Source organism: Hyla sarda, chromosome 6 (assembly GCF_029499605.1).
Source record: "Hyla sarda isolate aHylSar1 chromosome 6, aHylSar1.hap1, whole genome shotgun sequence".
Classification (NCBI taxonomy): Eukaryota; Metazoa; Chordata; class Amphibia; order Anura; family Hylidae; genus Hyla; species Hyla sarda.
In genome coordinates, this window is record NC_079194.1 from 23,504,163 (window position 1) to 23,523,274 (window position 19,112).

At 43.6% G+C, this 19,112-nt stretch overlaps 1 long non-coding RNA gene across 2 annotated transcripts in view; it reads left to right on the top strand.

Annotated features, from left to right (window-relative positions):
• The window catches only part of LOC130275401 (uncharacterized), a 90,457-nt gene that overhangs the window by 19,751 nt on the left and 51,594 nt on the right, over positions 1-19,112 (top strand). The gene's annotated exons all lie outside the window — the stretch shown is intronic.

The window sequence follows — 19,112 nt, forward strand, 5'->3', positions numbered from 1 at the left end:
CAGTGTACAGAGCCCTGCTTGTCCTGTTTACAGAGCCCTGCTTGTCCTCAGTGTACAGAGCCCCGTTTGTCCTCAGTGTACAGAGCCCTGCTTGTCCTCAGTGTACAGAGCCCCGCTTGTCCTCAGTGTACAGAGCCCCGCTTGTCCTCAGTGCCCAGAGCCCTGCTTGCCCTCAGTGTACAGAGCCCTGCTTGTCCTCAGTGTACAGAGCCCTGCTTGTCCTCAGTGTACAGAGCCCTGCTTGTCCTCAGTGTGCAGAGCCCTGCTTGTCCTCAGTGTACAGAGCCCTGCTTGTCCTCAGTGTACAGAGTCCTGCTTGTCCTCAGTGTACAGAGCCCTGCTTGTCCTCAGTGTACAGAGCCCTGCTTGTCCTCAGTGTACAGAGCCCTGCTTGTCCCCTGTGTACACAGCACCTTGCTTGTCCTCAGTGTACAGAGCCCTGCTTGCGCTGCCCACACTTATATTGAATATTCTTATATGTGGATGCCCACAATATTTGTCCCTTTTGTGAACTATTTGGGAACTCCTAACCAGCCATGATTAAGGACATTACCATCCAAATTGCATTGACCCTACCGGTGATGTGGTTAATAAAGTTTGAGAATTTCAGGAATCTAGGAGGTGGAAGTCTTTCTGTATTCAAGTAACAGATTTTCAGTCTAATATACATCATGCATAGTGGCCATTTTGTTTAGATAGACCGTAGAAGATGGTCTTCTCAAAGAGTTTTAACTGTATATCTATTTATGTGTATGTATCCGGCTATAAGTGCTGCTAGAAATGAACAAATTGATGGAATTTACTGGGAGTTGTAGTTTTGCAACAGCTAAAGACAGACTGTTTGGAAAACTTTGCAGTATTGTCTACAGAAGAGATCAACTGAATCATATACAAGCAAAACATCCCAGCGTGTTTCCCCCAAGTGGTGCCGGCATCATCAGGGGATTATAGCTGAGGTCAATAGCAATAGACTAACAGATATGGTTGCCATGGCACTGATTCATAACATGAAGGCCATGATAAAGGGTATCGGGCTGATTAATAAAGCTGGCTGTAATCTAGTCCAATTTGTAGACTGTCTAGTCTAAGTATAGACCAAATGTTAGTTGGCTTACATTAAACCAAAATTTTTTGCCAAAAGTTTGGCACTTTGTTGGACCCAGTCTAAAAAGTGTCTAAAACCCATAATTACACCCCTGGTAGTATATTACAGGATAAACATACAGCATGTAAATAAACAAAATAAGATAGTAAACAAAGATATCAGATAAACGTAAGATTCATTTGGTCAGAACATTATTGAGTTACATTCTGACACCTTCTTGGATTAAGCCTTAAGAATCAAGACAGCTGCCTGACATTTACTGACGTGTGTCCTGGAGATCGGTATAACCGTAGAATCTCTTCAGGGGCGGCATGACTGATCTGCTTTATTAGAGGCAGTAAGAAGGAACGAGATTGGAAAGAGGAGTAAATGTTTTTAGATACAGTGGGTCAGAAAAATAAAAGCTTAAACATCTTTGTAAACCTTTTCAAATATATAAAATAATATTATAGAAAACATAGTAACATAGTAAAATAATTTGTAAGGTTGACATATGACAAGAGTCCCTCGAGTTCAAACTAGAACCCTACTGTGTTGATCCAGAGGAAGGCAAAACACCCCCATCATTTGTGAAATTTGTGACATTATTTTTGCTGTGTGAATATAGCCTAAGGGTAGGGTCTCACGTAGCACATCCTCAGCATGTTTCTCACTGCGGATGTGTTGACTGCAGTCACAAGAGTGATCTCCCTGCTGTGGCAGGGTAGCCCTGTGTGTCTGCTCATAACAGCAAATTATCCACTGCGCAGCTGCTACGAGCAGGCACTGTTTTCATCCCACACTATGAGATGACACAATACCCGGCCGCAGCTGGGAGCTCGCTCTTGTGACTGCAGTTGGCGCATCAGCAGCGTGAAATATGCTGCGGATGCGCTACGTAAGACCCTACCCTTAAAGGGGTACTCCACTGGAAAAAAAAATGTTTTAAATCAACTGGTGCCAGAAAGTTAAACAGATTTGTAAATTACTTCTGTTAAAAAATCTTAATCCTTCCAGTACTTATCAGCTGCTGTTATGATCCACAGGAAGCTCTTTTCTTTTTGAATTTCCTTTCTGTCTGACCACAGTGCTCTCTGCTGACACCTCTGTCCATTTTAGGAACTGTCCAGAGCAGGAGCAAATCCCAATAGAAAACCTATCCTGCTCTGGACAGTTCCTAAAATGGACAGCAGAGAGCACTGTGGTCAGACAGAAAGGAAAGTAAAAAAGAAAAGAACTTCCTGTGGAGCATACAGGAGCTAATAAGTACTGCAAGGATTAAGATTTTTTTTAATAGAAGTCATTTACAAATCTGTTTAACTTTTTGGCACCAGTTGATTTAAAAATGTTTTCCAGTGGAGTACCCCTTTAAGGTGCAAATTCACACCATAAGAGCATGGCAATCAAAAGGATGGGCTACACCTAACCAGTCATTGTTAAAACACAGCATTGTGCAGCAGTAAGGCCATGTTGACATGGCGGAAATGAAGAAAATAGGGACGTTGGCAGAACATGCCGGCGCTAGGACCGCTAGGAATTGCGCTGTCTCCATTCAGGGAAATGCATTTCCAAGCAGATTATGCAGAAAAAATGAACATGTTCATTTCTTTCTGTGGAGGCCGGAATCAGAATTTCCACAGCAAATGTTTCCAACTCAGAAATTCCTCTGTGCGTGCGGTGCAGCAGAATCCCACTGAAAACAATGGGACCCTGCTGAAAGGGAATTTTCACCTCAGAAATTCCGCCCTGTGAATGAGGCCTTAGGCCATGTCCACAAGGTTGAAAATATGCGGAATTTCAACCCAGAAAACATGGGTAGACATTTTGCCCGTTTGAATGTTCCAGCTGACACTGAGAGCCCTCGGAAATGTGCGACAATACGTTTTCGAGCAGAATCCGCAGAAATACAGAATCATCCGATTCTGGAGTCCGCAGAAGGCATGGACATGTATTTCTACGGATTCTGCTCGAAAACGTATTGTCGCACATTTCAGAATTTCCTGTTCCTATTGAAGGGTATTGGCTATAAATTCATGCAGAATTCAGTGCAGAAATTCTGCCGCGTGAATGGGGCCTTAGGCTGGATTCACACGGCAGAATTTCTGCACTGAATTCCACATGAATTTATGGTCCATTCACTTCAATTGAATTTCTGCAGCAGAAATTCTGCTGTGTGAACCTGGCGTGAGGCCGGGTTCATCCGACGGAAATTCCACACGGAATTCTGCATGTGTTTTCTGCACAGAATTCCGCATACATTTATTGCCCATTAACTTTAAATAAAGGGGTACTGCGGTGGAAAACTTTTAATTTTTTTTTTTTTTTTTTTTTTTAAACCAACTGGTGCCAGAAAGTTAAACAAATTTGTAAATCTTAATCCTTCCAGTACTTACTAGCTGCTGAATACTACAGAGGAAATTCTTTTCTTTTTGGAACACAGCGCTCTCAGCTGACATCACGAGCACAGTGCTCTCTGCTGACATCTCTGTCCCTTTTAGGAACTGCCCAGAGCAGCATATGTTTGCTATGGGGATTTTCTCCTATTCTGGACAGTTCTTAAAATGGACAGAGATGTCAGCAGAGAGCACTGTGCTCGTGATGTCAGAAAGAAAATAATATCCGCTGTAGTATTCAGCAGCTAATAAGTACTAGAAGGATTAAGATTTTTAATAAAAGTAATTTACAAATCTGTTTTAACTTTCTGGCACCAGTTGATTTAAAAAAAAAAAAAGTTTTCCACCGGAGTACCCCTTTAAGGCTATGTTCACATGGCAGAATGTCCAACATGGAAAGTCTCCATGTGGACATTCCGTACAGTGCGAGGCACCGGCAGAATCTATAGGACCGTCTCATAGACGGTTTCCGTGCGGACACAGAAAAAGGAATTTCCGTGCTGAAAACATCTGGCACGGAAATTGTGCACAGAGCAGCAGAATCCCGTTGAATTCAATGGGACTCCGCTGCAGCGGAAATTCCGTGCAGACATTACAAGCGGAAGTCTGCACGAAATTTTCGGCGTGTGAATGCGGCCTTAGGGTAACTTCATGTGTAGTGGATTTTCTCTGTCCCATTCATTTGAAGACGCTATGTAAAAAAAAAAATCATTGCCCGCGCTACGGCGTCAGCGGCATTCACATGTCTGGAACAAGTTTGTAGTCTTCCAAATTCTAGCACCAAATTTTTCAGGTGTGAACGAGCCGAATCTGTTTTGCAATTTCTAATTTAATTCTAATTTTCTTCAACAACTTTATAAAAAGTTCTAGCCAAACTCTTTCACAAAATCACCTGTAGAACCCTCGCCCTACGCCTGACTTTTTGGGATCAAATTGGGGTAAAATTGGGATAAAAAAAGTCATGCAAACAGCTTTTCATGCCAATGAGGATAAATATGTGATGTCGGCAACGTGATGTGGGGTGGGGGCCAGATGTAGACAAAGGGCTTCATATGCTCGGACCAGTGAACATGTAAAGAAGTTTTACCAATCAGCGTGCCTCCAGCTGTTGCAAAACTACAACCCCCAGCATGCCTGGACAGCCTTCGGCTGTCCAGGCATGCTGGGGGTTGTAGTTTTGCAACAGCTGGAGGCACCCTGGTTGAGAAACACTGCTTTACATGTTCACTGGGCCGAGCATATATGTATACATAGAAATCGGACCCATCAGTTTAATGGGGTACGCCACTGGAAAACATTTTTTTTAAATCAACTAGTGCCCAAAAGTTAAACAGATTTGTAAATTGCATCTATTTAACAATGTTAATCCTTCCAGTACTTATCAGCTGCTGTATGTTCCAGAGGAAGTTCTTTATTTTTTTTTTAATTTCCTTTCTGTCTGAGCACAGTGCTCTCTGCTGACACCTCTGTCCATTTTAGGAACTGTCCAAATCCCCATAGCAAACCTATCCTGCTCTGGACAGTTCCTACAATGAACAGAGGTGTCAGCAGAGAGCACCGTGGTCAGACAGAAAGGAAATACAAACAGAAAAGAACTTCCTGTGGAGCATACAGCAGCTGATAAGTACTGGAAGGATTAAGATTTTTAAATAGATGTCATTTACAAATCTGTTTAACTTTCTGGTACCAGGTGATTAAAACAAAAAATTGTTTTTCCAGGGGAGTACCCCTTTAAGGCTATGTTCACACAGTGGAATATGTGCGAAATTTTGCCATGGCTTTTTAGTTCTGACCCATTTATCTAGTTTTTAGTCTTATCCTGTCTGTCTTGCGATCTGTCTGTACTTATGGTCGGTTTTATCCTGTCTAGTTTGTATCTGTTACCTGAACCTGTATCTTGACTTGTATTCTGATCTGTTTGCATTATGTACTGCACCTTGGTATAGGTCCTTATGCGTTGCTTTAGCTTTGCTCCTAGCCTTGTGTGCAGTATTTCTGCTTTTCCTTGTTTGAACTTATACCTGTATTTTGACCTGTTTGTGTTTTGTGCTTTACCACTGTATAGGTCCCGATCCATTGCTTCTTTTGCTTTGCCCCTAGTCTGATGTGTTTATTTTTTGTGTACAGTCTTGCTTAATCCTTAATCTGTGTATCCTAAACTGTATATTGTCCTGACTTCAGTTACCTTTTCATTCACCATTCTTGGTGAATCTACCACTATATCTTTCTGGAAACCTGTTTGTCAGTACTCTATATACCTGCCATTATATATCTTCCTGATATCTGTTTGCTACCACTTTGCATGCCTACATGCTGTTATATATTACCCTGGCTTCGTTATGTTCTGTGCCTGTATCTCCTTTGTATTCTGGCTGTTTCCCTGACCTCTGTGACCCCTGATCTCCTTAACTTGAGATGACCGTCGTCCAGTTGTAGATCCGCTGTCTAGGGGGGATACACAAGTAGGCAGGAAAAGTTTTTATGGATAGTTCAGGGCTGCACTATTCCCTGCCCAACATGACAGGACTACACAACTTCCTGCCAGGGGTGAAGCATGCTGCATCCAGTACAATTTGTGATAATGCTTTTTTATTAAGTTATATGTTTTGGGGTGATAGTCTTATTTAAATACAATTTTATGATACTGGAATATCCCTTTAAAGGGGTTCTCCGGTGCTTACACATCTTTTCCCCTATCCAAAGGATAGGGGATAAGATGCCTGATCGCGGGAGTCCCGCCGCTGGGGACCCCCGGGATCTTGCACGCGGCACCCCAATTGTAATCAGTCCCCGGAGCGTGTTCACTCTGGGTCTGATTACCGGCGACCACAGGGCCGGCAGGGTGTGATGTCACGCCTCCGCCCCTGTGTGACGTCACGCTCTGCCCCTCAATGCAAGCCTATGGGAGGGGGCGTGATAGCTGTCACGCCCCCTACCATAGGCTTGCATTGAGGGGCAGAGTGTGACATCACACGGGGGCGGAGGCGTGACGTCACACGCCGCCGGCCTTGTGGTTGTCGGTAATCAGACCCACGCTCCGGGGACTGATTACAAACGGGGTGCCGCGTGCAAGATCCCGGTGGTCCCCAGCGGTGGGACTCCCGCGATCAGGCATCTTATCCCCTATCCTTTGGATAGGGGAAAAGATGTGTAAGCACCGGAGAACCCCTTTAACATGCCTCAATGCAATAAGCCCTGGGTGAACATTGTCACCCCCATAACTACACCCTGAGATTTAAGGAATATTTTGGTCCCATGAAGTGATGGCCTATGACTAGGATATACCTACACTTTATGATCGCTGAGAGCCCAAATTCTAGGATTTCCCCACAATTCTGAGAATAAAGTTATCATAGAGATAATTCATTGCTTTGGTGCTTTCACAGAATTTGCCTACACAGCAGTGCTCGGCCGCCCTTGCCTCCATTTAAAGGGGTACTCTGCATCTAGACATCTAATCCCCTATCTCAAGAATAGGGGATAAGATGTCAGATCATGGGGGTCCCACCACTGGGACCAACCCCCGTGATCTTCAGGCCGGCACCACAGCGTTCTGAACTCGAAAGCTTGGGGCATTTTTCAACCACTTAAAAAAAAATAAAAAAAAATAAACTCTATGGGGGGAGATTTATCAAAACCTGTCCAGAGGAAAAGTTGCCCAGTTGCCCATAGCAACCAATCAGATCGCTGCTTTCACTTTGCAGAAGCCTTGTTAAAAATGAAAGAAGCGATCTGATTGGTTGCTATGGGCAACTGGGCAACTTTGCCTCTCCACAGGTTTTGATAAATCTCCCCCCCCCCCCCCCCATGTCTGTTTTCAGCCTTCTAGCAGTGGCGTTGCGACCCGGGTGCGGGGGGTGCGGCCCGCACCGGGTGACACCAAGCTAATGGGGTGACACCAAGACGCTCCGCAGCACCCACACCCCCTCCCCAGCTACACTGACACCCCTCTATGTGCCCGACCGGCCTCCCATCCGTCAGCACACCCCCCTGTGCTGTGTGTGCGGTGCGCCCGTCCATTAGCAACCCCCCCCCCCCCCTTTCAGTGTGCCCGTCCGTCATCACGCCCCCCCCCATCTCACCTTCACCAGTACTGTGCCCGGCCTCCGCTCCCACGTCTGCGCCGGCCTGACGTCATACCGCATGGCCGCGCAGGGGGACGTCAGTTACGTCACTCGCATTGCGCCCGGTGAGAAGGATCGCTGAGCTGGATGGGTGAGTGTGTATGTCTGTCTCTATCTATGTTTGTGTGTGTGACTCTGTGTGTGTGACTGTGTGTGTGTGACTCTGTGTGTGTGACTGTGTGTGTTTGTGTGACTCTCTGAGTGTGTGTGTGACTCTGTATTTGTGTGACTCTGTGTGCGACTGTGTGTTTGTGTGACTGTGTGTGTGTGTGTGACTCTGTGTGACTCTGTGTGTGTGTGACTGTGTGACTCTGTGTCTGTCTGTGAGTGTGTGTCTCTCTGACTGTGTGTGTTTGTGTGTGTGTCTCTCTGTGTTGTGTTGTATGTGTTTTTTTTTTTTTGTGTGTGTGTGCGTGTGTGGGGAGACTTTGACGCATTGTGGGGAACCTGCAAGGGAACCTGCGGCCTAATGTGGGGAGTCTATGCTACCTAATGTGGGGAGTCTATGCTACCTAATGTGCGGAGTCTATGATACCTAATGTGCGGAGTCTATGATACCTAATGTGCGGAGTCTATGCTACCTAATGTGGGGGGTCTATGCTAGCTAATGTGGGGAATCTGTGCTACCGAATGTGGGGAAACTGATACCTAATGTGGGGAATCTGTGCTCCCTAATATGGGGAAATTGCTACCTAATGTGGGGTAACTGGTACCTACCTAATGTGGGGAAACTGGTACCAAATGTGGGGAATCTATGCTGCCTAATGTGGGGAAAAGATGCTACCTAATGTGGGGAAACTGCTACCTACCCAGCGGCACCTCCATCAGCAGATCCTGATGGTGGATGATGGCGGTGCTCCTGCCAGGAGGATGATCCTGCCGATGGATGATGGGGGTGATACTGCCAGGGGGGATGGCCATTAGCACCCTCATCATCCTTCAGCAACACCCCCCCCCCCCAGTAGTAGCACCCCGATCATCCACTAGCAACACCACCAATACCCCCCTCCCGTGGTAATAGCATCAGCTAACGGATGTTAAGGGGTGTTACTGCGGTTGTGGTATTATATTCAGAGGGTGCACTGTATGGCAACGTTATATTCAGAGGGCGCAGTTTGTGGTAGTGTTATATTCGGAGGGTATAGTGGGTGGTAGTATTATATTCAGAGGGCGCAGTTTGTGGTAGTATTATTAGAGATGAGCGAACTTACAGTAAATTCGATTCGTCACGAACTTGTCAGCTCAGCAGTTGATGACTTATCCTGCGTAAATTAATTCAGCCTTCAGGTGCTCCTGTGGGCTGGAAAAGGTGGATACATTCATAGGAAAGATTCTCCTAGGACAATATCCACCTTTTCCAGCCCACGGGAGCACCTGAAAGCTGAACTAATTTATGCAGGAAAAGCCATCAACTGCCGAGCCGAGAAGTTTGTGACGAGTTGAATTTACTGTAGTTTGCTCATCTCTAAGTATTATATTCAGAGGACGCAGTGGGTGGTAGTAATATATTCAGAGTGTACAGTATGTGTTGGTATTATATTCAGAGTGTACAGTATGTGATAGTATTATATTCAGGGGTACAGTATGTGATAGTATTATATTCAGGGGTACAGTATGTGGCAGATTTATATTCAGAGGGTACAGTATATGGTAGTATTATATTCAGAGGGTACAGTATGTGATAGTATTATATTCAGGGGTACAGTATGTGGCAGATTTATATTCAGAGTGTACAGTATGTGTTGGTATTATATTCAGAATGTACAGTGTGTGGTAGTATTATATTCAGACGGTACAGTATGTGGTAGTATTATATTCAGTGGATACGGTGTGTGTATATTCAGAATGTACAGTGTGTGGTAGTATTATATTCAGGGGTACAGTATGTGGCAGATTTATATTCAGGGGTACAGTATGTGGCAGATTTATATTCAGAATGTACAGTATGTGTTGGTATTATATTCAGAATGTACAGTGTGTGGTAGTATTATATTCAGTGGGTATGGTGTATGGAAGGTTTATAATCAAAGAGTATAGTGTATAGTAGTATTATATTTAGAGGATACAGTGTCTGGCAGGTTTATAATAATAATTGTTTTCATATAGAGGATGAGAATGCACTGACATAGTGAGGAGACGTCTGGGCGTCACATTCTACAGACAGAAGTTTTAGCTGGACCAGGCGGTATGTACCATCTGAATTAGATAAGGGAAGACTGTAGAGAAGACGTCACCTGTAGTCACTGATATCATTGAGTATTCTCCTCACTATAGAGAAGACGTCACCTGTAGTCACTGATATGATTGAGTATTCTCCTCACTATAGAGAAGACGTCACCTGTAGTCACTGATATCATTAAGTATTCTCCTCACTATAGAGAAGACGTCACCTGTAGTCACTGATATGATTGAGTATTCTCCTCACTATAGAGAAGACGTCACCTGTAGTCACTGATATCATTGTGTATTCTCCTCACTATAGAGAAGACGTCACCTGTAGTCAGATATCATTGTGTATTCTCCTCACTATAGAGAAGACGTCACCTGTAGTCACTGATATCATTGTGTATTCTCCTCACTATGTCCTATCAGAGCTGTAGTCGCTTGTCAGTTCTACAGTTATGGTCAGTGAAACTACAACTCCCAGCATAACCTCACCACTGCATAAAGGGGTACTCTACTGGAAAACATTTTTTTTAATCAACTGGTGCTACAAAGTTAAACAGATTTGTAAATTACTTCTATTTAAAAATCTTAATCCTTCCAGTACTTATTAGCTGCTGTATAAGCGATTCACAGGAAGTTATTTTCTTTTTTAATTTATTTTCTGTCTGACCACAGTGCTCTGTGCTGACACCTCTGTCCATGTCAAGAACTGTCCATAGTAGGAGCAAATCCCCATAGCAAACCTATCCTGCTCTGGACAGTTCCTGACATGGACAGAGGTGTCAGCAAATAGCACTGTGGTCAGATTGGAAAGAACTACGCAACTTCCTGTGGAGCATACACCAGCTTATAAGTACTGTAAGTATTAAGATTTTAAATTGAAGTAATTTAAAAATCTGTTTAACTTTCTGGCACCAGTTGATATAAAAGTAAATGTTTTCCAGTGGAGTACCCCTTTAAGTAATTCTGGGAGCTGTATATTTCAATGGTGAAAACTTCTTTAACACTTTCCCATTCTGTGGCAACTGGTATATCTGATTATTATACTGGAATTTCTCACAATGCCCTACAACAGTGGTGTCTGTCACAACAAGCTAAAAACTTACTGGGGGGAGGGGGGAGGTATGGGGGTGACACCATTTTCTACCGCACCGGGTGACACCAACCCTAGCAACGCCACTGCTTCTAGTGCACAATTTCTGCAGTAAACAATCTGCACATATTGGCCGCCATTTATCATTGTCTTTAGACATTTTTTTTGTATCTAGAAAAGCAGGGTTTATTTGCGCCTTTTTTGCGCCTTTTGGTTTACACATTTCTGCTGATTTTGAGTTGCAATCCACTGATTTTGGCAATACACACAATATGGAAAGTTTTTATCAACTGCGCCTTTTTGTGAAAAGGCGCCAAAAATTTGGTGCTCCTACACATTACCAGCGCACAAAAAAAAGGTGTACAAAAATGCTTTACTTACACCTACAATGATAAATGCCGGCCATAGGCCGGCATTTATCATTGTAGGTGTAAGTGAAGCATTTTTCTACACTTTTTTTTTGTGTGCTGGTAATGTGTAGGAGCACCACATTTATTAAAGGGGTACTCCCGTGAAAAACTTTTTTTTTTTTTTTTTAAATCAACTGGTGCCAGAAAGTTAAACAGATTTGTAAATCACTTCTATTCAAAAGTCTTAATCCTTCCAGTACTTTTTAGGGGCTGTATACTGAAGAGAAATCCAAAAAAGAAATGCATTTCCTCTAATGTCATGACCACAGTGCTCTCTGCTGACCTCTGCTGTCCTTTTTAGGAAGTGTCCAGAGTAGGAGAAAATCCCCATAGCAAACATATGCTGCTCTGGACAGTTCCTAAAATGGACAGCAGAGGTCAGCAGAGAGCACTGTGGCCAGGACATCCCAGGAAATGCATTTCTTTTTTGGATTTCTCTTTAGTAGACAGCTCCTAAAAAGTACTGGAAGGATTGAGATTTTTTTAATAGAAGTGATTTACAAATCTGGTTAACTTTCTGGCACCAGTTGATAAAAAAAAAAAAAAGGTTTTCCACGGAAGTACCCTTTAAATGGTCACAGAGCTTTTGATAAATGTTGTGCAGGCCACACTGTCTGACATTTCTCTCTTCACATACAGCAAAAAGGTAAGCTAAGTCTGGGCTGGTTTAGTTTTAGAGACTTTTCAGTGGCTTTGCACCTTTTTTGAGCCTTTTCACAAAACAACGCAGTTCATAAAACTCTTCCATATCATGTGTATTGCCAAAATGAGTGCATTGCAACTCAAAATCAGCAGAAATGTGTAAACCAAAAGGCGCAAAGAAACCATGCTTGCATCTTTTTTGTGCCTATTTTGAGCCTTTTCACAAAAAGACGCAGTTCATAAAACCCAACTATATCATGTGTATTGCCAAAATCAGTGGATTACAACTCAAAATCAGCAGAAATGTGTAAACCAAAAGGCACAAAAAGGTGCAAATAAGCCCTGCTTGTGTCTTTTTTGCACCTTTTTTGAGCCTTTTCACAAAAAGGCGCAGTTCATAAAACCCAACTATATCATGTATATTGCCAAAATCAGTTGATTGCAACTTAAAATCAACAGAAATGTGTAAACCAAAAGGCGCAAATAAACCCTGCTTGCGTGGGTTTTTTTTTGCGCCTTTTTTGAGCCTTTTCACAAAAAAGACGCAGGTCATAAAACCCTTCCATATCGTGTATTGTCAAAATCAGTGGATTACAACTCAAAATCAGCAGAAACGTGTAAACCAAAAGGTGCAAAAAGGTGCAAATAAACCCTGCTTGCGTCTTTTTTGCGCCTTTTCTTGACACAGAAAACAGTCTAAAGACAATGATAAATGTCGGCCATAACGTCCGCTCTCCGCATGTAGTAGACACCCGGCCTGTTACATCTCCTTCTATAATGACATTCTATGTCTGTCTGTTAAATGTCATTTTAATGAAAGTTTTACTGCAATGCGCGTCCTAAACCAGATTGCAGCACTATCCTCCGGTGAGTTGCGCTCGGCTATCATATGAGATCCCCATTATATGAAACTATAGGAAAATGACAAAAATCCTGAGAGCTCAGCTCATGTCTCTCCAACGAACAGGAGACAAAGTTTGAGTCAGCAGCAGTCAGCCCGAGAAATAGTCGGCTCGGCAGCCGCGCAGATAGATCATCTGTGGTGAAGGCTGATGTCAAAGATCATAAAAATCACTTGGAATATGGGAGCAGACAGGTGCGGATTGGAGCCGTCCCCTCACACTGTGTCCTGGAGCCCTGAGCTGGCCTGAGACGCCGCCATTCTCCCACAACAGATGTTTTCATGATTATAAATGCTGGATAATTTATAATCCGCAATCTTCATGTCGCGCAAACTTAGAGAAATCTGTTTATGGGACCTGGCGGATAGATCCCCATCCAGAGCTTACTGACTGCAGAGTAGAAACGGCATCGTCTGCGAGACGGGGACGTGCGAACTCATAAGACCGGGACGTGTGAACCGAAACATGAGAACACACTAGATGGAAACGAGAGAACACACAAGACGGGAACGTAACAAATACACACGATAGGGACTAGATGAGAACACATAAGACCGGGACGTGTGAACAAGACCGAAACACGAGAACACACTAGATGGAAACGAGAGAACACACAAGACCGGAACGTAACAAATACACACGATAGGGACTAGATGAGAACATACAAGATGGGGACTAGATGAGAACACACAAGATAGGGACTAGATGAGAACATACAAGATGGGGACTAGATGACAACATACATGATGGGGACTAGATGACAACATACAAGATGGGGAATAGATGAGAACACACAAGATAGGGACCAGATGAGAACACACAAGATAGGGACTAGATGAGAACACACAAGATAGGGACTAGATGAGAACACAAGACAGGAATGTAAAAAATACATGATAGGGACTAGAGGAGAACACACAAGATAGGGACTAGACGAGAACATACAAGATAGGGACTAGATGAGAACACACAAGATAAGGACTAGATGAGAACATACAAGATAGGGACTAGATGAGAACACACAAGATAAGGACTAGATGAGAACATACAAGATAGGGACTAGACGAGAACATACAAGATAGGGACTAGATGAGAACACACAAGATAGGGACTAGATGAGAACACACAAGACCGCAACGTAACAAATACACACGATAGGGACTAGATGAGAACATACAAGATGGGGACTAGATGAGAACACACAAGATAGGGACTAGATGAGAACATACAAGATGGGGACTAGATGACAACATACATGATGGGGACTAGATGACAACATACAAGATGGGGAATAGATGAGAACACACAAGATAGGGACCAGATGAGAACACACAAGATAGGGACTAGATGAGAACACACAAGATAGGGACTAGATGAGAACACAAGACAGGAATGTAAAAAATACATGATAGGGACTAGAGGAGAACACACAAGATAGGGACTAGACGAGAACATACAAGATAGGGACTAGATGAGAACACACAAGATAAGGACTAGATGAGAACATACAAGATAGGGACTAGATGAGAACACACAAGATAAGGACTAGATGAGAACATACAAGATAGGGACTAGACGAGAACATACAAGATAGGGACTAGATGAGAACACACAAGATAGGGACTAGATGAGAACATACAAGATGGGGACTAGATGAGAACACATAAGATAGGGACTAGAAGAGAACATACAAGAGAGGGACTAGATGACAACATACAAGATGGGGACTAGATGACAACATACATGATTGGGGACTAGTTGACAACATACAAGATGGGGCCTAGATGAGAACACACAAGATAGGGACTAGATGAGAACAAACAAGATAGGGACTAGACGAGAACATACAAGATAGGGACTAGATGAGAACACACAAGATAGGGACTAGATGAGAACATACAAGATGGGGACTAGATGAGAACATACAAGATGGGGACTAGATGAGAACAAACAAGATAGGGACTAGACGAGAACATACAAGATGGGGACCAGATGAGAACACACAAGATAGGGACTAGATGAGAACATACAAGATAGGGACCAGATGAGAACAAACAAGATAGGGACCAGATGAGAACAAACAAGATAGGGACTAGATGAGAACATACAAGACGGGGACTAGATGAGAACACACAAGATAGGGACTAGATGAGAACATACAAGATGGGGACTAGATGAGAACACACAAGATAGGGACTAGATGAGAACACACAAGACGGGAACATAAGAACACACAAGATAGGGACCAGATGAGAAAACACAAGATAAGGACCAGATAAGAACATACAAGATGGGGACTAGATGAGAACATGCAAGATGGGGACTTGAAAAGGATGAGCCCTTGTAACACTTAAGATGAGGACTTAAGAACACACAAGATGGGGACTTGTGAACACACAAAATGGAGGCTTGATTAGAACACACAAGATGGGTACATGTGAGCACACAAGATGTGTTTGGGAACACACAAGATGGGTACATGTGAGCACACAAGATGTGTTTGGGAACACACAAGATGGGTACATGTGAGCACACAACATGTGTTTGGGAACACACAAGATGGGTACATGTGAGCACACAAGATGGGGACATAAAAACACACAAGATGGGAACATGATGAAAACACAAACCATGGGGACTTGGGAACACACAAGATGGGTACTTGAGAACACACAGGATAGGATTTGGGAACACATAAGAGGGGGCTTAAGAACACACAAGATAGGGACATGATGAAAACACACACAATGGGAACTTAGAAACACACAAGATGAGGACTTGATGAGAACACACACAAAATGGGGACTTGGGAACACACAAGATGTGGACTTCAAAGCATACAAGATGGCGACTTGATGAGAACACACACAAGATGGGGACTTGATGAGAACACACAAGATGGGGACGTGGAAACAATGAGGACTTGGGAACACACAAGATGGGGACTTGATGAGAACACACAAGATGGGGACGTGGAAACAATGAGGACTTGGGAACACACAAGATGGGGACTTGATAAGAACACACAAGATGGGGACTTGATAAGAACACACAAGATGGGGACTTCAAAGCATACAAGATGGCGACTTGATGAGAACACACACAAGATGGGGACTTGATGAGAACACACAAGATGGGGACGTGGAAACAATGAGTAGTGTTGCTCGCGAATATTCGCAATTCGAATATTATTCGCGAATATCGCATATTCGCGAATTCGTGAATTTCGCGAATATAGCGCTATATATTCGTAATTACGAATATTCGTTTTTTTTTTTGTTTTTTTCTTCACAGTACACATCACAGTGATCACCCCTCTCTGCTTCCAGCTTGTGTGGTGTAAAGAAGGCTCTAATACTACTGTGTGAGACTGGCGTGCGAAAATTCGCATATACGAAAATTCGCACATGCTAATTTTCGCATATGCGAATTTTCACATATGTTACTTTCGCATATGCGAAGTTTCGCATATGCGAAAATAAAACGAGAATATAACGAATATGCGAATATTCGCGAATATATGACGAATATTCGTCCATATATTCGCGAATATTCGCGAATTCGAATATGGCCTATGCCGCTCAACACTAACAATGAGGACTTGGGAACACACAAGATGGGGACTTGATAAGAACACACAAGATGGGGACTTGGAAACAGTGAGGACTTGGGAACACGCAAGATGGGGACTTGATAAAACACAATGACAGACAGTGTAGGCAGATAATCTAGCCTCGTCTGCACCAGAGAACCAGGTCCAGTTCCAGTTGATGGAATCTTCTACCCTGGTGATCACGGCACCGTGCAGAGTACTGGGAGGTTTTCACCCCCAACTGTCTCCAGTCCCCGCCTAGAAGGAGAATAGTCTTCATGCATTATAAAAAAAAACATTTAACCCATAAACACCAAAAATATTCCGGTCAGACACAACATTTCTCACTGCACCACATCTAATCTACAGATGTACAATATACTCTCTAAGGCCCCTACATCGCCCTACAAATCTGTTTGCAGCGTGCAGGTTGGCAATAATATCCCAGACAAACAAAACAGCTGGTGTATAAATGAAATGAGTAATAATATATAGTTTTTTGGGAACTTATTTCACCATTTCTGGTATCCTGTTTGTCATTTTGATTATGATATCGTGCAGATTGTAACCATAAAGCTATGGATGTCGCTATGTTCTTGTTTGTTGTCATCACAGCCACATTCGGCGTCACGTAAATTTGCACATATTTAGTAAAGCAGCCCGACAGTCTCCAGAAGGCCCATCCTCCACTCCCCTACTCTAGTGTCACTGGACCTAATGTTAAACCTGAGATGAAGCTGCTCCATCATGTATTCCTCCTTGTCAGTGCCGCTCCATTATCACTCACAAGGGTGACCAGGCAAACTGTGGATCGTCCTCCTCATCCTGACAGGGCCCAATTATCCCGAGTGTCAGGGCACGGATGAGAATTCTCCTTCTGCTCAGAGGAGGTAGCGGCTGCCGGGGATCAGGCCGGATGAAAGTGACACAAAATATTCAATCCATGTTGCACGCTCCACCTAATTGCGGCTATGTCTTTGTGTTTATGGCTATTTCAAAAACATTATCTTTTATTTTTTTCCCTATATTATTGTGTTTAGCGAGGATGAAATCTAATGCAACGTGAAGATTAACAGCATTTGTATTGTTCCAAAATCGATGCATGAGATCCTTAATGGAGTCGATGACATTAATAGAAGGAGTAATCCAAAAAAATGTCATACTCTTTGCCGGTTGGTTATTTTCTTCGGTAAAGCTATAGATGGCAATTTATTATTTGTAGTGTGTACTTTGCAAATGGCAGGCATACCGTAGACAGTCATAAAAAAGCCTTTATTCTTACGCCTTATGCAGAGGAGTTGGATGGAAGGCCATTGCCTTGTTATGAGTTCGCAAAGATGAAATATATACCGCAGTGCTGATATACGGTATTCTGGGCAACAACATTTTATCCCCTATCCAAAGGATAGAGGATAAGGCGTCTGATCATGGGGGGCCCGTTGCTGAGACCCCCGCGATCTCCCTGCAGCACCCGCATTCTATGCGGGTGCTCTGCGATCTCCCTGCAGCACCCGCATTCTGTGCAGGTGCTGAATCTCCAGTTTTAAAAACCTCCGGCACGCCATCACGGCCCCTCCCATAGACATGAATGGAGGGGGCGTGGGGTGACGTCACGTCCCCAGTCCCGGAAACCCGGAGGTTTCCAAAACTGGAGATTCAGCAACCGCATAGAATGCGGGTGCTGCAGGTAGATCGCGGGGGTCTCAGCAATGGGCCCCCCGCCATCAGACATCTTATCCCCTATCCTTTGGATAGGGGATAAAATGTTTTTGCTCGGAATACCCCTTTAACTTGGCATAAGGAGAAAAAAATCCTGATCACAGAATAGGGGGATGAAGACACTTTGGGGTCAACACAGCACAAATGCAAAGAGGAACAAATCCCCTACAATAGTGTGTTGGTGTTCCCTTCCTTTCATTGGGCTCTAAGGGATCTCCACTGCCCATTTTACTCACTACTGCATTGGACCCCAAATTAGCTGGTGTACGTCCTAGGCCATATCCCTTAAAGGGGTATTCCGGGAATTTTTTTTATTTGACTATGCTACAGGGGCTGTAAAGTTAGTGTAGTCCATAATATAGTGTCTGTACCTGTGTGTGACGGTTTTCTCACAATTCTTATGTGATTTTCACCCCGATATTTATTTTTAACAGCATAAAAAATGACTGCTGTCTCGGAATTTTTCCCAGCTTGCAATGCGGTTGAGACCTGACTCACTAGTCAGCTGATGACAGGGAGCCTGTCTGCTTCAATGGGTGGAGAGAGCAATATGCAAGTAATGCAACAGCTGTAGGCATCCTGATTGAAGAACACAGGTCTGCAGCTCATTTATGTTTCAATGGGTGGGGTAGCTGATGTGTGGGAGGGAGGAAAATGGTATCATGGGATTTGTAGGCAAACAAGAAAACAGGAAATACAAGTTCACAGAAAGCTAGCCACAGCATTATGGTAATCTCACAGCATAGCCATTTAGCCCAAGGCAAGCGTAGATCTTTCCTAAGCATGTCCATTACTGTCTGCCAGGTATGTACTAAAATCACCTTATGGAGGATAACCCCTTTAAGCCCAGGCATACAAATAAGCAGCTAAGCCCACTAATTTCAATGGGACCTAAAGCCACCACAAGAGTTGTTTGACAGAATGTAGAAGGAGATTCAGGAGGTCCCCAAACCCAATAAATGGTCAGATCCTGTCACTGACCCATGG